This window comes from Triticum aestivum, chromosome 2A, assembly GCF_018294505.1.
Source record: "Triticum aestivum cultivar Chinese Spring chromosome 2A, IWGSC CS RefSeq v2.1, whole genome shotgun sequence".
NCBI lineage: Eukaryota > Viridiplantae > Streptophyta > Magnoliopsida > Poales > Poaceae > Triticum > Triticum aestivum.
Genome location: NC_057797.1, coordinates 302,545,728 through 302,564,708, shown reverse-complemented (window position 1 = coordinate 302,564,708; position 18,981 = coordinate 302,545,728).

Sequence of the window (18,981 nt, the reverse complement as noted above, 5' to 3'; positions counted from 1 at the left end):
GCTTCACCATGTAGAAGTGGACGTTCACCAAGTACTCGTCATCTTGAAGCTCAAAATGGGCACTCTCTAATGTCGCACCGTCTTGTGATTCCTTCAAAAGAAGAATAACAACAAACACTTGGAAAAACAAATGTGGTTGTCGTTAGTGTAAAACCAAGCATTCAAGAGGTGATTCACCCAACAAGTGTCGTCATCAAGCAAAGCATATGGTGTGACAAAGGATTGTGACATGGCATGTAAGCGTATCAATTGAGAAAAATCAAGGTCATCATGGAAACAAGCATGTAAATGTGAGGTAGTGATACAAGTATGTGTGACAAGAGAATAAGAATCTACCTCAAGGTCATAGCAATTATTCATAAAGAGCTCAACAAATGGTCGATGGTAGGCATAAGAATCATTCACAACACCAAAGAATATGAGATGTCTAAAGACATGGTCAAGTGCAAGACAATCCAAGCAATACATGCGTAGGGTGTAGTGAAGATAGTGTGGCACTCAACACAATAGAAAAGGCAATTTTTCATCATGTGTGAGGCAATCAAGTCAATCATGTGACAAGCAATGGGCCAAGGCATATGTGAAGAAATGACATTGTTGCAACCAAACATATGATAGGAGCAAGTAATCCAAGAATTGGATGCAACACACAAGGTATATATGTCATGAGGCACGAAAATGTGAGAATGGCAAGTCGAAGCAAGATCTCTAACATGTGTGAAATCAAGTGGTCTAAGATGACCAAAAAGTCTCATGGGGAAGCAACACAAGTAGTATGATCCATAACATTCATGCTCATGGTTTGGGGGTTCTCAAAAGAGAAGGACATCACTTTGAAAGCATGTCCTTGTGCGTCCTTCACAATGCCAAAGTACAAGTAAGTGCGATGTAGAATCGTTGTGGTAGAAGGTGGTTCACTCTCAGGAGCTCGGATTGTCAACTCACGTGACGTGGAAGTTCAGATGATGTCCAAGTATCCTACACATGCACACAACAAAACAAAGAATGTATGCGCATGGTAGATAAACACATCATCCATCATGTTGGTTCACTTCTCTTGCACATAACCATTAGAAACACAAGTGCATGATAATATCATGCAACAATGGCAGTATTCATGGCACTAGTTATATGGTGCAAAGAGGTAAGAAAAGCATGCTTCACAAGAAATATGTCAAAATCTCCAAAAAAAATATGTGAGAATGCTATGGGGGCAATCTAATTAGCAAGACTAGAAACATTGTTGCACTCAATACATGTCAAATCATCTATCATGAGAGAGGAAACATATGGAGACATATGGCAAGAAGCAATAACAATCATGTGCAAAGCATGTAGATGGTTGTCCTCAACCACATGAAATGAGAAAGTATGAATCATTGGTGATGCAACATAAGCAATCATAGTAATCAAGTCGTGCAAGTTATAGTGCGATGATGCAACATACTAGAGTAAATCATAGAAATAATGTCATGTGAGAAAATAATAGGCATAGGCAATGCACATGACATATTGCAGGGACGAACACAAAGCAAGATCACAGTATCATCGTAGGAATGGGTCATAGGTGGAACATGGCAATAATAAGCAATATCTCCACCAAACTTGCAAATACACATACAAGTACAAGAATCAATCATCATGTGTAATCCAAAGTAGGGTTCACAAATGCATGGCAAAAGCATAGGAATGGGCATCTCAAGCAAAGTGAACATGGTAAGATGGGCATAGAATATGTATTGGACAATAACCCATAGCCAAGTGAGGGCCGTGTAGAAGAAATGTGCGAACTCTTTGTGCGAAGAGAGCGGTGGGAAAGACAATCAATGATATCCCAAGTTAACATTGCTCTCTAGAGCTTGTGTTGTCAACTCATGGGATTGCGAGGTTGACAAGTATTCATGGGTACCTACAAAAAAGAGACACAAAACAAAGAAATTGTGTGCGTGGTAAATCTACACATCATCCATCATCATGTGTATGTGTACGTGAGAGTTAGCACAAGATAAGCACCACTCAAAGAAATTTGATGCATGGTATAAGAACATGTCATCCTTCATGAAAGAATAGTTGTTGTGTATAACACGATGGGGACACAAATTGAGAATGCAAGTATATGTCACACCAACACTAGTAGAAAAATGACCTTTTGTACCAGTTCGTACGGACCTTTAGTCTCGGTTCTGGAACCGGCACTAAAGGGTGGGGACTAAAGCCCCCCCCTAGTCCCAGTTCAACACGAACCGGGGCCAAAGGGCCACCACGTGGCACGAGCTCGCATCGTCGTCTGGGGGACCTTCAGTCCCGGTTGGTAACACCAACCGGGACTAAAGGAAATTTTTTTATTTTTCCCCATTTTCAATTTTTGCAATTATTTGATGATTTAGTCTCTAATCACCCCTCATAACTGGTCATTCCAAATCATCTAACTTCCCGGCCGGTCACTCATCCTCTCACTACTCCAGCCTGATCACGCTTAACTTCTGAGTTCTCTTCCCCCTAGTTTCCAAGTATACACTTGTTGTTTTCCAGACAATAGTAAGCTGTTAATCCTATTAACCCTCAGGAGTTTAGCTTGATCATGAAGTGACACGTTTCACAGTTTGAGTTTGAAACTATTATTCTAAAAAACAATAATTATTTAGTACTAATATTTCTTGAATAAGTAGATTGACCATAGTTTGACCATAGTTTGACCAGATTTGACCAAAATTCAAAAAACCTGAAATAATTATTTAGTAACACTAATATTATTGAATAATTATTTAGTAACACTAATATTTCATGAATAAGTAGTTTGACCACAGTTTGACCACATTTATCCAAAATTCAAAAAAACTGAAATTTGAGCATATCTTTTTTCCTTTTAGAATTTGAGGAAATTAGCAAAACGGCCTATGGCGTCAAAATCGGATGCGGATTTCTGTGTTGAATATTTTCATATATTATACGTTTTTTCCGACATTGTATGCAAACGATATAGTCGTTTTACTTTTTTATCACACTTTTTTGCAAAACATGTCGAAACTTATGTTTTAAAATTTACCTAACTACTAGATGTAGTAACATAACTACATCTCGAAGGATTTTAATTTTTGAAGTTTTTATCATTTTCTTTTGGGTTTTTTTTCAAAACTAAAAAGGTGATACAAGGGGAGGTAGAGTTTGAAAATTTCCCTTTACTCCTGGTTTGTGTCTCCAACCGGGACTAAAGGTTAGACCCATTTAGTACCATTTTTTTCACAAACCGGACCTATAGGTTAGCCCTTTAGTCCCGGTTTGTGACACAAACTGGTACTAAAGGGGCTCGTGGGGCCTCCGCCTGGCGCGAGCCTGCCACCACCCCTTTAGTACCGGTTCATGGCACGAACCGGTACTAAAGGTTCAACACAAACCGGGACTAATGCATAGTCGTTTGAACCGGGACTAATGGTACCATTAGTACCAGGCAAAAATTGAATCTGGACTAATGTGTCTCACGTAAGGTCATTTTTCTACTAGTGCAATAGCATGTTTATTCATGGGAAGCAGATTGTGCACACAAGTATTGGGATCTTGCAATGGATGGGATGTATTGAAATTTCCTAACATGTATGAGGAAACTATGGGGGTCTCCTCATGAGCAATATTGGAAACATCATATCGAGAATATGAGCAACACCCAAAACAATGCATATCTACAGCTAGGTGGTCATGGCATGGCATATGAGATGAACGATGCAAAGGGAGCATATCAATATCATCACAAGAAAAACAAATGCCAATAACCATGGGCTTGTCATATATGCCATAAGTGCAAGTTGGGTTAATTTTAATGGCATATGCATAGTCACTACTATGAGATTGCAAATATGACATATGGTTGATCTCATGCATAGCATATGACAAGTCAAGCGGGGTTTCGAACATGATGCGACCTTAAGAATTGTCACAAGAAATCCTATTTAACATGGCATGACACAACTAATAGACTCTACATGAGAATCATCATACTCATTGTAAATGGGCAATAAATCATCACATGAGGAAGTCTCACTAGCATGAAGCATGGAAATAGGTTGATCAACATCATGCAATCAATCAATGTCAAGAATGTCCAGTAGTGGGACAAGAGCATCACCTTCACCTATGTTACCTTGTTCATTGCCCTCAAGTGGTGTAGGTGAGGTGGCAAAAACCAAATGGTGGTCATCTTCATCTTGATGGAATAATGTGGGGGGTGCATCATATTGCACCATGGCCATCGTCGTGTCCAAAGGAAGGACGAAGTCATCGAGTATCGACGCGTCATCATATATGGGACCTAGCACCAAATGAGAAGACACAATAAAGGTAGAGGTTAAGTTGTTAGAAATCGAATTGGCCTCACATGCCATATCAACTACCTCACTCTCTCTATGTGGTGGTTCACTCACTCCCTCAAAATAGGTGCACTCAAACTCACAACGGTTGAGTCACTCATCTCACTCAAGTGGTGGGGGTTGTAGCTCTCCTCACACGGGAATTGGGGCAACACATCTTATATGGGGCTAGTGGTGAAGTCACTATCACTCTCAATATGGTGGCTAAAGTCACTCAAATCATCATACATTACCATGGTCGAAGGGAATATCCCATGCCCAACCATCTTTTTGTTGTTGCCATGGATGAAGGCCGAAGATGGCACATCATTAGTCTCCTCCATGACCGAAGGGAAAATCCCATGCTCGATCATCTCGTCACCATCACCATGGATGAAGGCCAAATATGGAACATAATCACTCTCGCCTCCTAAGATGGAAGAATCATCCTTGCTCGTCACCATGTCCCTCGCCTCCAAAGCTTGTTCCTTGATTGGCTCCATAGTCGTAGTCGTCGCCGCACCGTCTTGAAAAAGAGTCAAAGTAGACTCGGCATCATCAATGCCACAAAGAGGGATGGCGGTGGAGTCGGACTTGGGAGCTTACTCTTGGAGCTCATCGGGCTTAGACTTCACCATGGTACTAGCCTCATGCCCATCGTCTTGGAGCTTGGTCTTCGAGAAGTGTGCTTAGGGTGGAGAAACCATAGCCTTCATGAGTTCTTGTTCCGCCTTGAGAGCACCAATGTAGTTGTCATCGAGGGACTTGTAGTTCTTGAGGAAGATAGTCTTGGGGATGTCGTTGTGCAATCCCATCATGAATTGGAACTTCATTGAAATGGGGTCGTCCACGCCGGTTCATCGCAAGGCATGATTCATCTAGTCGAAGTATGCGTGGATGGACTTGAATCCTTGGGTGTTGTTCTCCAATTGGCGTAGAAGTTGTTCCGTGTAGGTTGGAGGCACAAACTCTCGTCGCAAATCTCTCTTTGTGTCACTCATGTCGTAGCTCTCCGAAGTTGTGCGAAGCCACCATGCCGATGCATAGTCATGGAAGTTCGTTGTGGCGCACTTGACTTGATCTTCGGGAGGAACTTGATGTAGCTTGAGGTAGTCGTCCATGAGGCGCTCCCACTCAAGATACTCCTCGGGTTCTTGAGTCTCATAGAAAGGAATCTTGTGGTCGGTGTCGAGGTTGTAGTAGCTCGTGGAAGTCGTGGACATAAGCTTGGGGACCTTCTCTTGAGAGTAATCTTGAGGTGCTTGTTGGCGAAGATGCCGTATGTCCGTATGTGAAGATGCCTCGAAGTTGCTTGGCGAAGATGCCACGGGAGATGGTGAAGTCATTGAGCGGTTGTTGGTGTTGAGCTCTTGACCTTCACGTTCTTGTCGGTGGTTGTGTCGATGCCGATGTGACCTTGCCAAAGATGGTAGCTTGTAAGAGTGTGCATTTGGGCGTCTTCTCGATTGCCTGTAGGAGTTCATGAGGGCCTTGATCTCTTCCATTTGAGCATCCAACTTGTTGTCAGTGGAGTTTTTCGTGGTATCAAACTCGTCGTTGTTGGTGTAGACCGAAGGTGAAATGCCTTGCCTATCCATCACAAGACTCGAGCAAATGTGAGTGGGAGAAAGAGAAGAACTAGACCAAATGTACCTTAACGAATGTTCAAGATGGATCAATGATCACTCAATAATGTATCAAGAAAATAACACAATTGGTACCGGATCTTGTCAATTCTCACACCTACAGAAGTAAGGCTTATGGAGTAGCTCGGTGAGGATAGTGGCACAAAAATTTGATGCAAAATGTTAGAAGAGTCAATAATGTTGAAAGAGATTCACAAATTTGCAAGTCAAACAAGAAGACCAATAGAAAAGAATGGCACACGGAAACACACGCACGGATAGATAAATGGGGTCGTGCAACCAAGGAATGAACACAAAATGTGGAATCCACGAAAAACACTCGTGTTGCACAACTCCAGAGAGACGCTAGCACGATTGCTCAATAGACGGATATGACACTTGTGCACAACCTATAAGATGCAAAATGGATAAACATTCTATCCCAAGTATGCTATGTATGTATGGTTCCCGGTGTGTCGTACACGATAATCCAAGATGATCGGATATGAAAACCTTATATGCAATGTGGTATGATGCTTTGGCTATTGCTTACAAGCTCTTTGCTCACTCTCTTTTTCTTAAAAGATTATTCTTTTTTTTGTTGACCACTTTGAGAAATGCACAAACCAAGATAGAAATTGTGTATATGCGAGAACAATCTTGTGACACAAGAGATGGTATTATGATACCAAGATGATACCAATATGATATGTATATATGTAATGGAAGGTCTAAACCAATGATCACTAATGTGCACAAGTTATATTGCCGGCAATACTCAATGGCTAGTGTCGATAGGCAAGTGATGCAAGATGGGCTAGGGGTTATCATTGCAATTGCAAGAGGAATATACAATGCTGTCGTCGAGGTTACCATCAATGTTTTGGCATGTGTACATAAGGACTGGTTATGATGAAGTGGTCAATGTCGTTGACGACCTCGTGGCGATGATGAGTGACGGTGTTCTTTATGTCAAACCGTTCCTAATTAGCCGAAACATCTTAGGAAACAGAAAAAACCGCAAACTCAAAATCTCGTACGTCAAATGTCAAAATTGTGGTAGCGGAAAATCGGTGGTGGTTGCGGAAGTATTGGTGGGAACCCAGTCAAAATGGGTTATCTTGGTGGAAGGGTATGATGGGCTATGCACGGTGTCGGATTTGAAGGCACAATCCCTAAGTAGCCAAAATACCTTAGGAGACAAAATTCACAACACAAACAAAACTGGGTTAAGTTGGGGTGGCAGAAGTTTATGGTGTCAAGCCTATGCGGAAGTTATGGTGGTGGTTGATGAAGAAGCAACCATCCCTATGTAGCCAAAACACCTTAGGAGACTAGAATTGCTACTAAAGCAACCACTAATGCTATGGGGAACACAATTGGTTAGTTTGCGGATGTCGGTTGTGGTTACGCAGATGATATGGTGGAAGCCCTAGGCTAAGATGCCAAACTTACAAAATATTGATGGTTTCAAATGATTTTGGTAGTACTTTTGTTGGATGGGTGAGGTCAATAGCTTCAAAATGAGCTAAAGAACGTCAAAATCAGACTCCGAATGAATTAGTTATGGTCAAAACAGTGAAACATAGGAGGCTGAAATCCCAAGGGTCGGACATCCGGGTCTTGGGCTGGAAATCCGGGACCTGAAGTCCAGAACATTGCGCAAAAATGCGCTCTAGGAGCCGGATGTCTGGGCCACGGGCCGGATGTCCTGGGGGGGATAGATGTCCGTGGCCACGGGCCCGATGTCCGGGCTCCAAATCCAAGGACGAACTCAAGGAACTCAATTTTGGTGGCGGAAATTGATGTTTTTGGTGGCAAAATTTGAGAGATTTCGTGGATGGAAAGTGGGGAAACTTGAGGAGATGCTAGATCCACACGAAACCAAGCAAATCCATGGATCAAATTCAACAAAACATCAACAAACCAACAGATCACATAAAAAATTTGGGGGCTATTTTTGGTGGGAATTTTCGAAATTGGGACAAAATCAACAAAACAAGGCTAGAAAAGAAGGGGGTAGGGTCTCCAAATTCGTGATCAACCTTGCTCTAATCCAAGATGATGTAGGGTAGAACCCTATATGCCCAACCTTTCACGATTGGAGCGAATCCCACGATGATCACGAGGGGAAAACACAAACAAGAAAATGAGAGAAACACTCAAACAAACAAGATTCGATTATACATGTGCTAGATCCTCGAAGCACAAAGAGATACGCGATCCAAATCCAACAAAGGATGATACAAATGGCAACTAGTTCATCTCCCTTAAGAGGTATTGAGGGGTCATCCCATGAAAGGGTCTTGAATCCAAGGTGGATCTTCTCCATAGAGGTCGCGGTATCTCTCGATGGAGTAGATCCGTATGGATGAGCAAAGCTCAATCTCAAATGAGGTAAACCTATGCTAACCCTAACTAGGAGGAGGGGGATGTCTATATATAGTCTCAGCCACGAAGGGGTAAGTGGGGAAGAGGGATACATGGGCCTCTGGCCCGATTCTGCGCGTAGGTAGGCATCGGATATCCGGGCTGGGGCCGAATGTCTGGCCCTTCCCAGGAGGTCGGGTGTCCGTGGCACGGGCCGGATGTCCGGCCTGGAACATGCCATTCTAGTATTCTCTGGATATTAGTCGCTGGATTTTCGGGGTTGGCCGCCGGATGTCCGGCCGCTGAAGCTCTTGGTCATCTGTTGGTGCAGCATCTGGGCAGCTACACAGGCGCCAGATGTCCGGTCTTTGGCCGGATGTCCGGCCGCTGTAGCTTCAGCAGCTCCATCTTCTTCCGTCTTCGCTTCCACGCTTCCCTCAAGGACGGTGTAGTTGTACACTTGTGCTCTCACTCCTCCTCGTCGTCCGTGGTGCTCCGACAATACCTATGTATGCACACGACTGCAGTGTCAAGTAGTATACTATCCTTGAAGGGGTCAAATGAGCACGTGTAAAGGAGATGATTCACCTTTGTGTATGTGAACTAGATGTCGCATGTGTCACTCACTGAACAGACTCTTGACATGGTGATGTCCATAGGATGCTCCGCATAAGGTCTTTACCCTTTTATAGACGGTGAAAATACCAAACGTCCCCCTCTCAAGCCATAAACCTCGCCTGTTCCCAATGAGGTCGTGCGTAAGGTGCGGTTGGATTACCCAAACCATATTGATAAGAATCCTGTAATGGGCGGGCATGATCTCTATTTTGACGAGAGGTGGCAATGGAGGCTAGACCTCCAAACACGAAGCGGGAGGTGTCAAAACGGTTCAAAATGTTAAAGAGTGAAGTGTGACACTTCGCCAAAAAAGTTGTCAGTAAAAGACACTGTTCCTATTTTTACATTTTGCCTTCGTGGCTAAGGGTTGTATTGATTATGCGGAGCCGAACACAGTTTCCTTTGTGCGGGAAGCTAACTTAAAGTATTCAGGAGAATGAACCCTCCTTGCAATGTCGAAGATAATTTGTACACATCATCATCAAAGACTAGTTCAGGGGCTACTGAGGGAGTCCTGGACTAGGGGGTCCTTGGTTGTTTGGTCTATTCGATATGGGCTGAACTGATGGGCTGTGAAGATAAAGCAGAAGGCTATCCCCTATTTCCGGGTAGGACTCCTATGTGCATAGAACGGCTAGTCCGGTGTCTGGGTGTAATGTTTCCTTCCTCTGCAAACCGACTCTGTACAACCCTAGGCCCCTTTGGTGTATCTAAACCAAAGGGTTTAGTCTGTAGAGGCTATCAGAACAATCATAGCCTAGACGGCTAGGGTTTAGCCATTACGATCTCGAGGTAGATCAACTCTTGTAACCCCTATACTCATCGAATACAATCAAGCAGGATGAAGGGTTTTACCTCCTTTAAGAGGGGCCGAACCTAGGGGTCGAAGAGTGCTAGAGGGAGTGGAACACCGAGGGCGATCCGCGACAAGCTCCGGTGAAGAATGGCGGCCAGAGGCCAGCCCAGCCTTGCCGCAGAGTAGTTTGGGATGGATGGAGTGGCTCGAGAGGGGTCCTATTTGTACGAGAGAGCAAGGGAGGGCTCGAGATCGCCAGAGAGAGTTCTGGAGGAGCGAGCAGCGATGAGAGGGGCTTAGAGTGATGGGAGGGTTCACTGGTGATCGAGCAGGCACAATGGAGAGGTAGAGCCAAGCACAGGATGAAGGAGAGCGACGACTCGGTCACGCGGGAGCACTGTGCTTTCTGCTCCACTGTCCAGCGGTTGTTGCTGGCATCGGGGAGCTCCAGGGAGTTATCGGGAGGGACGGGTCGAGGGCGCAGAAGATAACTGACATGCTGGCTAGGCTCGGGGCAGCCTCACGGACGCCACAGAGGAGGTGCCGACACGCGAGACACGTCGAACGCATGCCAGACGCGGTGAACCCTCACGGTCACCGCGTGAACTCATGCAAGGTACTCCACCAGGGCTGCAAAACCTTGTCAAATCTCAAGTCCTTGCAGAGCTAGGTCACATGGATGTGTTGATTCATTGCCAAGTCCACCAGAAGTGACTTGAGATCACTGACAAGTTTCTAGACAGAAATTGTTGCAGCCATTTGAGAGAAATCTAGAAGGACTTAGGAGCTGAAACTTGGAGGTTAAGGTTCTTCTTGGAAGGTCATTAAGATATAAAAATTTCACCTGAAAAGAATTAGGCAAATTGCACTTCCTTCACAAAGTGCATCTTCTAACCAGAGAAAATATTTTCTAGAGCAAAAATACTCCTCATGAGCATGGGATATTTTTGCATAGGAAGATGAAGCATGATCTGAAGAATATTTGGGAATTTTCTCAGATTTTTGGGGGCAAGAAAAATGAGGGTTGCTTTGGAGCAGAAGTGAAAAAAATTCATTTTCAAAGACAAAATGAATATCATGCCATTTAGAGAAATATTCCCATCGCATTATTTGAGAGATATGAGGTCAAAGAGATGTTTTTGGGAGTGATAGGAGTCACTTGGGTGAAAATCAAAAGAATGCCCAGGTGCTATGTCCAAATGAGTTAATTCAAAAACCCAGATTCAAACCAAATATGTAATAAATTCTAGAAAAAGAAAAGTGGCAAAAACCAATGTGTCACAATATGCCGAGTTTTATGGAATGTGTTAAGAAATCATGGGATGCCCCGGGTTTTTTGGACATGTATCAATCAGTTGTCCTATCTAGGAAGTTTATACATCTGAGTCATGATTTCAAGGCATGGAGTAAGAACTTGTCTTATATTAAGAAGCTCACCATAGACTACACCAGAGTAATCCTTCATTTTGATCATTTGGAACAAGTTAGGCCTCTCACCATGCTAGAGTTCAACTTTAGAGGAATTGTCAAACTCTGCTATGAACACCTGCTAAAAAATCATTACATCTATTGGAAACAAAGGTGCACAATCCGATATGTCAAGGTCGGAGAGGAGAGTTCTAAATTTTTCTATGCTACGGCTTCTGAGCGTCTGAGGAAAAACTCTGTTGCTAGTATGAAAGCAAATGGGGGCTAATCCGATCTCTGATCACACCTAGATGGCGGGTATTCTTTGGGCCTCATTCAAAATTAGAATGGGCCAGGCCGAAGGCATCTCTATGGGCTATGATTTACAGTAGCTCATTAGCCATTTCCATGTCTTGAGGATTTGTCTCAACCTTTTTCAGAGGATGAAATTAAAAAGGTTCTGCAGGAGATGCTAGTGGACCGGGCACTAGCCCTGATTGTTTTAACAGGATGTTTGTCAAATGATGTTGGCCCATAATTGAGAAGGATTTATTGCGCCTCATTCAGGAGTTTTATGAGGGGAAACTATCTTTGGAAAACATCAATGTCTCTCTTAAAACTTTAATCCCTAAAATGATCTCCCCTGAAGGATCGGATGATCTCCCCTGACTAGCTTTTGGCTAATCGGCTTCAAAAAGTAATACTGAAGTGCATTCACAAGAACCAGTGTGGCTTTATCAAAAATAGATCTTCCAAGACCTCTTACCATGGGCTTTTGAATACATACGCCAATGTAAACAGTCTAAGAGGCCCATCATAATCCTCAAATTGGATTTTGCCAAGGCTTTTGTTACTATGGAGGATGAGGTAATTCTACAGGTTCTTAGACACAAGGGGTTTGATGATAAGTGGATTGGATGGATTAAGGAAATTCTTTCCTCTAGTTGTTCATCTGTCCTCCTCAATGGCGTCCCTGGGAAACAATTCAGGTGCAAGTGTGGAGTACAACAAGGTGATCCTTTACCACCCCTATTGTTTTTGATTTCTGTTGACCTTTTGCAGTTAGTAGTTAATCAAATGTTGGCTGATGGACCACTAACGCTCCTAATACCCTCTCATGATCATGATTTCCCTATCATACAATATGTTGGCGGTACTGTCATTTTTTTGTCAGTAGTGGAGGAATAACTAGTGGCCCTCAAAAACATGTTGTCCACTTTCCAGCAATCCTATGGCCTCAAAGTTAATTTTACAAAATCTTCCATGATACCCCTTAATATGGAGGATGTGGAGGCCAACAGGCTTGCTAGTGTCCTAGGATGTAAAGTTAGCCAATTACCATTCACATACCTTGGATTACATCCTGGTACAACCAAGCCCATGATTATTGATTTGATGCCTCTGGTAGACAGCTTGAAAGGAGACCGACTACAAGTTCAAGCATGCTTAATCAAGGTTCTAGGTCGCAGTTGCTCACTTCTGTCTTGACATCAATGCCTATCTACTTCCTATGTAGCCAACACATTCCTCCAGGTATTATGATTTGATGCCTCTGGTAGACAGCTTGGAAAGGAGACTGACTGCAAGTTCAAGCATGCTTAATCAAGGTTCTAGGTCACAGTTTATCACTTATGTCTTGACATCAATGCCTATCCACTTCCTATGTAGTTTGCACATTCCTCCAGGTATTATGATTTGATGCCTCTGGTAGACATCTTGGAAAGAAGACTGACTGCAAGTTCAAGCATGCTTAATCAAGGTTCTAAGTTGCAGTTTATCACTTCTATCTTCACATCAATGCCTATCTACTTCCTATGTAGCCTTCACATTCCTCTAGGTATTATCAAGCAGTTAGACAAAATCTTTAGATAGTGCCTTTGGAGAGATAACACTAAGGCTCCTAAGCAATCTTTGGCTGCATGGGATCTAGTCTCTAGTCCAAAAGATAAGGGAGGCCTTGAGGTTCTTAATTTGAACATCCACAATAAAGGTCTCCTCATTAAGCACCTCCACAAGTTCGAGAATAAGGCTGATATCCCTTGGTTGTCCTTGTTATGGGATAGTTATTATGATGATGGTGTTCCACATGCTACTACCCCTGCTGGTTCTTTCTGGTGGAAAGATGTGCTTAAGCTACATGATGCCTACAGGGAAATTGCCGCAGTGGACATAAACATGGCTGACTCTGCTCTTTTTTGGATTGATGCATGGCATACTGGTGGTTCCTCTGTGCCTTTATGTTGGAGATTGCCATGACTATTCTCATTTTTCACTAATGATAAGGTTTCAGTCCAGCAGTTTCTTATGTCCCAGGATCTTTTCAACATGTTCTACTTGCCTCTCTCTCAGGAGGCAACATCAAAGCTGGAAATTCTAGAAGAATGGATTCTTGACCTTAATAGAGACCGACATCTGCCAGATAATTGGGTCTGACCAGGCAAATCAGGGTGTTGTACTACCAAGAGCTTTTACAACATAATGCATTCACACTTTCCCACAATTCAACCTTGTAAATAGTCGTGGCAGAGTAGATGCACCATGAAGATCAAGGTCTTTGGTTGGTTGTTATTCTTTGATTGACTCAACACTAAGGATATGCTGATCCACACACATTGGAGATCTCCCCAGGAGGATAATCTTTGTGCATTTACAATGCATACGTGTATGAGGACAGATTACACTTGTTTTTCAATTGCAATTTTATTTCCAGAGTTTGGAACTATCTGAACTTTGACTGGTCCAGCGGTTCACACATCCAGCAATGCATCCATCCTGCAAGATCCAAGTTTCAGCATCCCTTAATCTTTGAAGTCATGCTCACATCACCCTGTAACATTTGGATTCTAAGAAATGGCAGAACTTTAAGAGGAGAGAGAGCCACTTTTAGCTCTTGGAGGTGTAAATTTATTCATGATATTTCTCTTCTTGCTCATAGGCTTAGAGATAGCACCAAGCACAAGCTTCTTGCTTGGATTGGTGCCCTCTAGTAAATACAAGTAGGACTAGGTAGGCTCCCTTTCTTCCTAGTTTCTTTTCATAGTTTTAGGTCTCATTGTATGTACATATTGTTTTATTGAAATAAAGGGTTGTGGGGCTTTGCTCCATAGTAAATATTAATTTTTTTATGAAAATGATGATGGGGAATGAAGCATGAAAGTAAAAAAAAATCTACGAACACCCAAGATCTATCTAGGAGAAGCATAGAAACAAGAGGGGAGAGTGTGTCTACATACCCTTGTAGACCAAAAGCGGAAGCGTATATAACGCGGTTGATGTAGTCGTACTCTTGGCGATCCCATCATGATCCAACCGATCTAGTGCACATGTGGTTTGATGATGTCTCCTCCTCCTTGATACAGCAAGAGAAGGCGGATAACTAGAGGGGATCACAACCAGCACGACGGCGTGGTGGTGATGGTGGTGGTGGAGTCGGAATACCGGCAGGGCTTTGCTAAGCGAAAAACCATGGACGAGAACTATGCCAGGAGGGAGAGACGGGGCAGCAGCCAAGGACAATTTCTGGAGGTCCCTTGCTGCACCCCTCCCCTATATTTATATGTGCGGGAGGGCTAGCAGTCCATCCCTACTCCTAATAGGAGTTGGCGTCAAACGGGGAGAGGACTTGCACTCCAAGTCCAATCCTATTCCTACTAGGACTCCCCTTTTTCTGTTCCCTAGCCACATGGGCTTCTAAGGACTTGGTGCGCCTTGTCCAATAAGGCCAGGGTGCCTCCCCTTAGTCCATGCCAGCTCTTGGGACACGGTGGACCCACTTGTGGACTTTCGGAGCCCTCTAGAATCCTCCAGAACCTTCTGAGACTCTTCATGATCCCAGACTGCACCTTTTTCCGGAACCCAAAATATAACTTCCCATATATAAATATTTACCTATCAGCCATTCTCAGACTCTTCATGATGTCCGAGATATCATTCAGGACTATGAATAACATTCAGTTACCAATCATCAAATATCCCAATACTACTCACTACAAAAAAATAAACTTTCGTGATGATACATGTTTGTCACAGTAGGTCACGTTTTCTGTCATGCATGTACATCCATGAAGATTTTATGACAGAATCAAGATAGTCATACATGTGCTCTCGTAGAAGTGTTCCATGACATTACCAAAATTATCATCACGGAAGTGTCCACTTCCATGACGATAAGTCACGTGTCATAGAAGTGCTTTCGTCAAGGGTGACCCACATGTGGCATCCACCGTAATGGGTCGTCGTTAAGCTATTGGGTTCTAGTTTGATCCAACAACCCATTAATAGCGCGGACCAATGGAGGTTCTCCATGTGTAAAATTCTCATTGGCTGGCAGATCCACGTGTCGGCCCGGCGTTTGGACAGTCGTCATCAAGCGAATGGACGGAACACGCTTAAGATACATCGACACGCGTCTCGGCCCAACAGTCCCATTTAGGTTAAAAGGTCGGGCCTGTCAAAATAAGCAGGCAGGCCCATTAGCGGCCTACTTGAGTCAGGTCCATTTACAAGCACGACCCGTACAAGTTACACAAATCGTCCCATCATAGGCCCATTCTAGATTTGACAATTTCCAGCCCATCGTCAGTTTAAGCCCATTAATGGCCTGCTACATCTTTGGTCCCAATTATGGCCCGAGCTTCTTTTGGCCTGTTAGCAGCCCAACATCAGTTCTAGCCCGTTAACGGCCTGGAACGTCTTCGGCCTTTTCTCGACCCATTCTACAGTTGGGCCCATTCTAGCCTGCTATGACTTTAGGCCTGTCGTCGACCCCTTCGGTAAAAGGGCCAACTCCTAGCCCATTTTGTCTCTTGGTCTGTTAACGACCCACACAATAGGTGGGCCATTGACTTTAGTTCCATTAGGGAACCATGTTCCGCTGGGCATCATTTCAGCCCAACGCGACTTTCGGCCTGTTAAAACCCTAGTTTGCAAATTGGGCATCCTCTGGCCCATAGCACTTTCAGCCTCTTACTGGCCCGTAAAGTAAAAGGGCCGAGACAAAATTGACATGTATTTCTGCCTACTAGAGGCCCGCGGGCCATTTCCATTTATACGGCCATGTCAAGCTTTTGGCCTACTAACGGCCTGCTAAGAGCCGTTGTTACGGTCGGCCACATCACTATCCACTTAATATTATTTTGACCATCCCAATTAAGGCCCACATTGACTACACATGTTTGTTCGTTTGTATGGCATCCAGGAAATGTTTGGGCGTGTTGGCCCCTATTTCAATGATATAGCATATTTGTTGGATCTCGAGTTCCGGCAAACCCCTCAAGGTTCGAACACTGGGGTGCGCGCGAAGATCTCCCCCTACCGATCCATGTCCTAGTTTCGCTAAAATCTCAAGGGCTAACTCGACGAACTCGCAACACAAAGGACACAAGATTTCTACTGGTTCGGGCCACCGTTGTGGTGTAATACCCTACTCCAGTGTGGTGTGGTGGATTGCCTCTTGGGCTAAGGATGAACAGTACAAGGGGAAGAACAGCCTCCAGAGGAGAGGTGTTCTTGTGCTTGGTGAACTTGCGGTTGTTCGGATCTCATCCCCTAGCTATGGTGGTGGCTAGTCCTATTTGTAGAGGCCCTGGTCCTCTCCCCAAATAATGAGCTGGAAGGGAGCCAACAACAGCCAATTTAAAAGGGAACAACTAGTACAACTTATCCTGACAAAAATAGTCTTCGCCTGCAAAAGGCTCTGGTGGTGACGCCGCATTGGGATCCACGGTGACCTCCGTCTTGCCGTCCTGCTGGTCATGGTCTTGTTGCACTGATATGAAAACCTTTGCTTGATGCCTCGGTACTCCGCGCCTGAGCTTGCTTCCTTAGCACCAAAGAGGAAACAAGGACACTATGCGTGCTTGCGCCTGCTTGGCGGCTGCCCGATCTTAATCGTCATGGCTCACGTCATTGGAACCTCGCAAGGTTTGCCTTGCCTGGAACTCTCCGCCCCTCGCGAGCCAGCCTGGTGAGGGCGCTCCCGAGGAGGTCTTGTGTCATCCGCCTCGCGAGGCTTGGCCCCTCGCGAGGGTCTTGAGTGCTTGTTGGTGAAGATGGGCCGTATAGGCCCGCTCGCAGAGCCACGCCGTGGGCCGCAGGCAGGCAAGTCTGCGGACTCCCATTCCCAGAACATCGACAGTAGCCCCGTGCCCTAGGCGCGCTCAGGCTTGGCTTCTAGGCGAAGCCAAAGGTCAAGTGCGGAGCGCCACGGGCCTAATAGCATGCGGCCTTTTGTCGACACGTGGCGGTTAATTGGACGTGGGCGTCTCCGGTTCCCCATTGCTGCCTCAGCAACTGCCCGACTTGACAAGTCCCTACGACATGCAAGGAAAAACCATCATTACCTATGATTGTGGGGGGCGCTGGTTGGCCTTCTCCTGCTATAAATGGGAGGGGGCGGAGCCCCCGTCAGCCATCTCTTTCCATTTCTCTTGCTTATCCCCCGTCGCACCATTGCCGACACCAATGGCGCCCATCCAAAGGTTTTCCGCGGCGGAGAAAGGAAAGACTCACCTAAACGGGCTGGTACCGCTCCCGCCGAAGAAGAGGCCGGCCCACCGCCGCGACGAGGCGATGATGTAGGTGGTGACGAAGCCTTGGTGCGAGCGGCCTCCTCCCGAGTATCCGTTACCCCTGTACGCGCAAGCCGAGGGCTTAGGAGGGAGAGGCAACGAGCGTCGGCGCGCGCATCATGGCCGTGGTCGCCATGCTGCGGTGGCACGCGTCACCGCCCCTAGAGTCCACGCCACAGACTCCTCGCGCAAGCTCGTGCTGTGGGCGGTGATGCCCCTGAGCACTTGGATCCGCTTCCCTTCCTTCTTCTCAGCCGAGATTCCTCCGAGGGGGGCCCTCAAGCTTTGGCTGCAGCACGCCGACTGCGACACGCCGGTGACTGGAGCGGAGGTTGAGGCCGTCTCCTTGGGGGAGATATTCATGACCTGAGGCTGGAGGGAGGTCGCCCGCATGTGTTGTGCAGAGGGCACGCTCGCGATCCACTTCGCGTACGACAGTTCCTCCACGCTGTTCTTCAAGGTCTTCGACGCAGAAGGCCACCGTCTGGACTGTTGCCCCAGGTGGGGTCATCAGGCGGGTGCCGCAGCTAGGGCAGGGTCTGCTGCCCGCGTCGCCAGCGGCGCATCCCATAGCAGCGGCAACACTTGGGAGTCCAGTGATTCTCCCGAGATCTACGAGACGCCGGAGACGAGCGATGACAGCTACGTGCCCCCAAGCTCCCGCCAAGCCTGAAGCAGGGCTGCACCATTAGGCTGCCGCCACCGCTGATCTTGATGAGGTTGGCGCCGGCCTCTAGTGGCCCACTTTTGATTATGGCGTCATCCATAGGGGCATGTGTAGTTAGGATTCCCGAAGTTCTTGCCTTTTGTTCCCTACGAGGAATCAAGAAGTGCCCCGTGGGGGTGTGTAAAGGTTTTGTAATGCCTCTTGTCAATATTGTCCTTATTATGAACTTGCACGAGCGCGAGTCCTACTTCAGCTGGATCTCCATTTCCAACCTTGCGACGACTTGGTGCTCTACGCTGACAGGTCCCCAGGCTGGCTGCAGCCGTCGCTGGTATGCTAGGTCGCGTGTCGTGGTAAAGGCCAGGAGGTGAGCGGCCCGAGGAACCATAAGAGTTCCTGAGGCGCGATGATCAGGAGGTCCCCTTTAGCGCTCAAGCAGCCGTTGAGAGGTAAGAAACGGGGGTGATGTTGCTGCAACAGGGTTGCAGTTAGTATGGTTCTTAGTCCTTAGCGGTTTAGCCAACCCGGGCTCGACACTTATCTTGACGGTCCGGAGTTGATTCCTCATGATGCGCCAGATTCATGCATA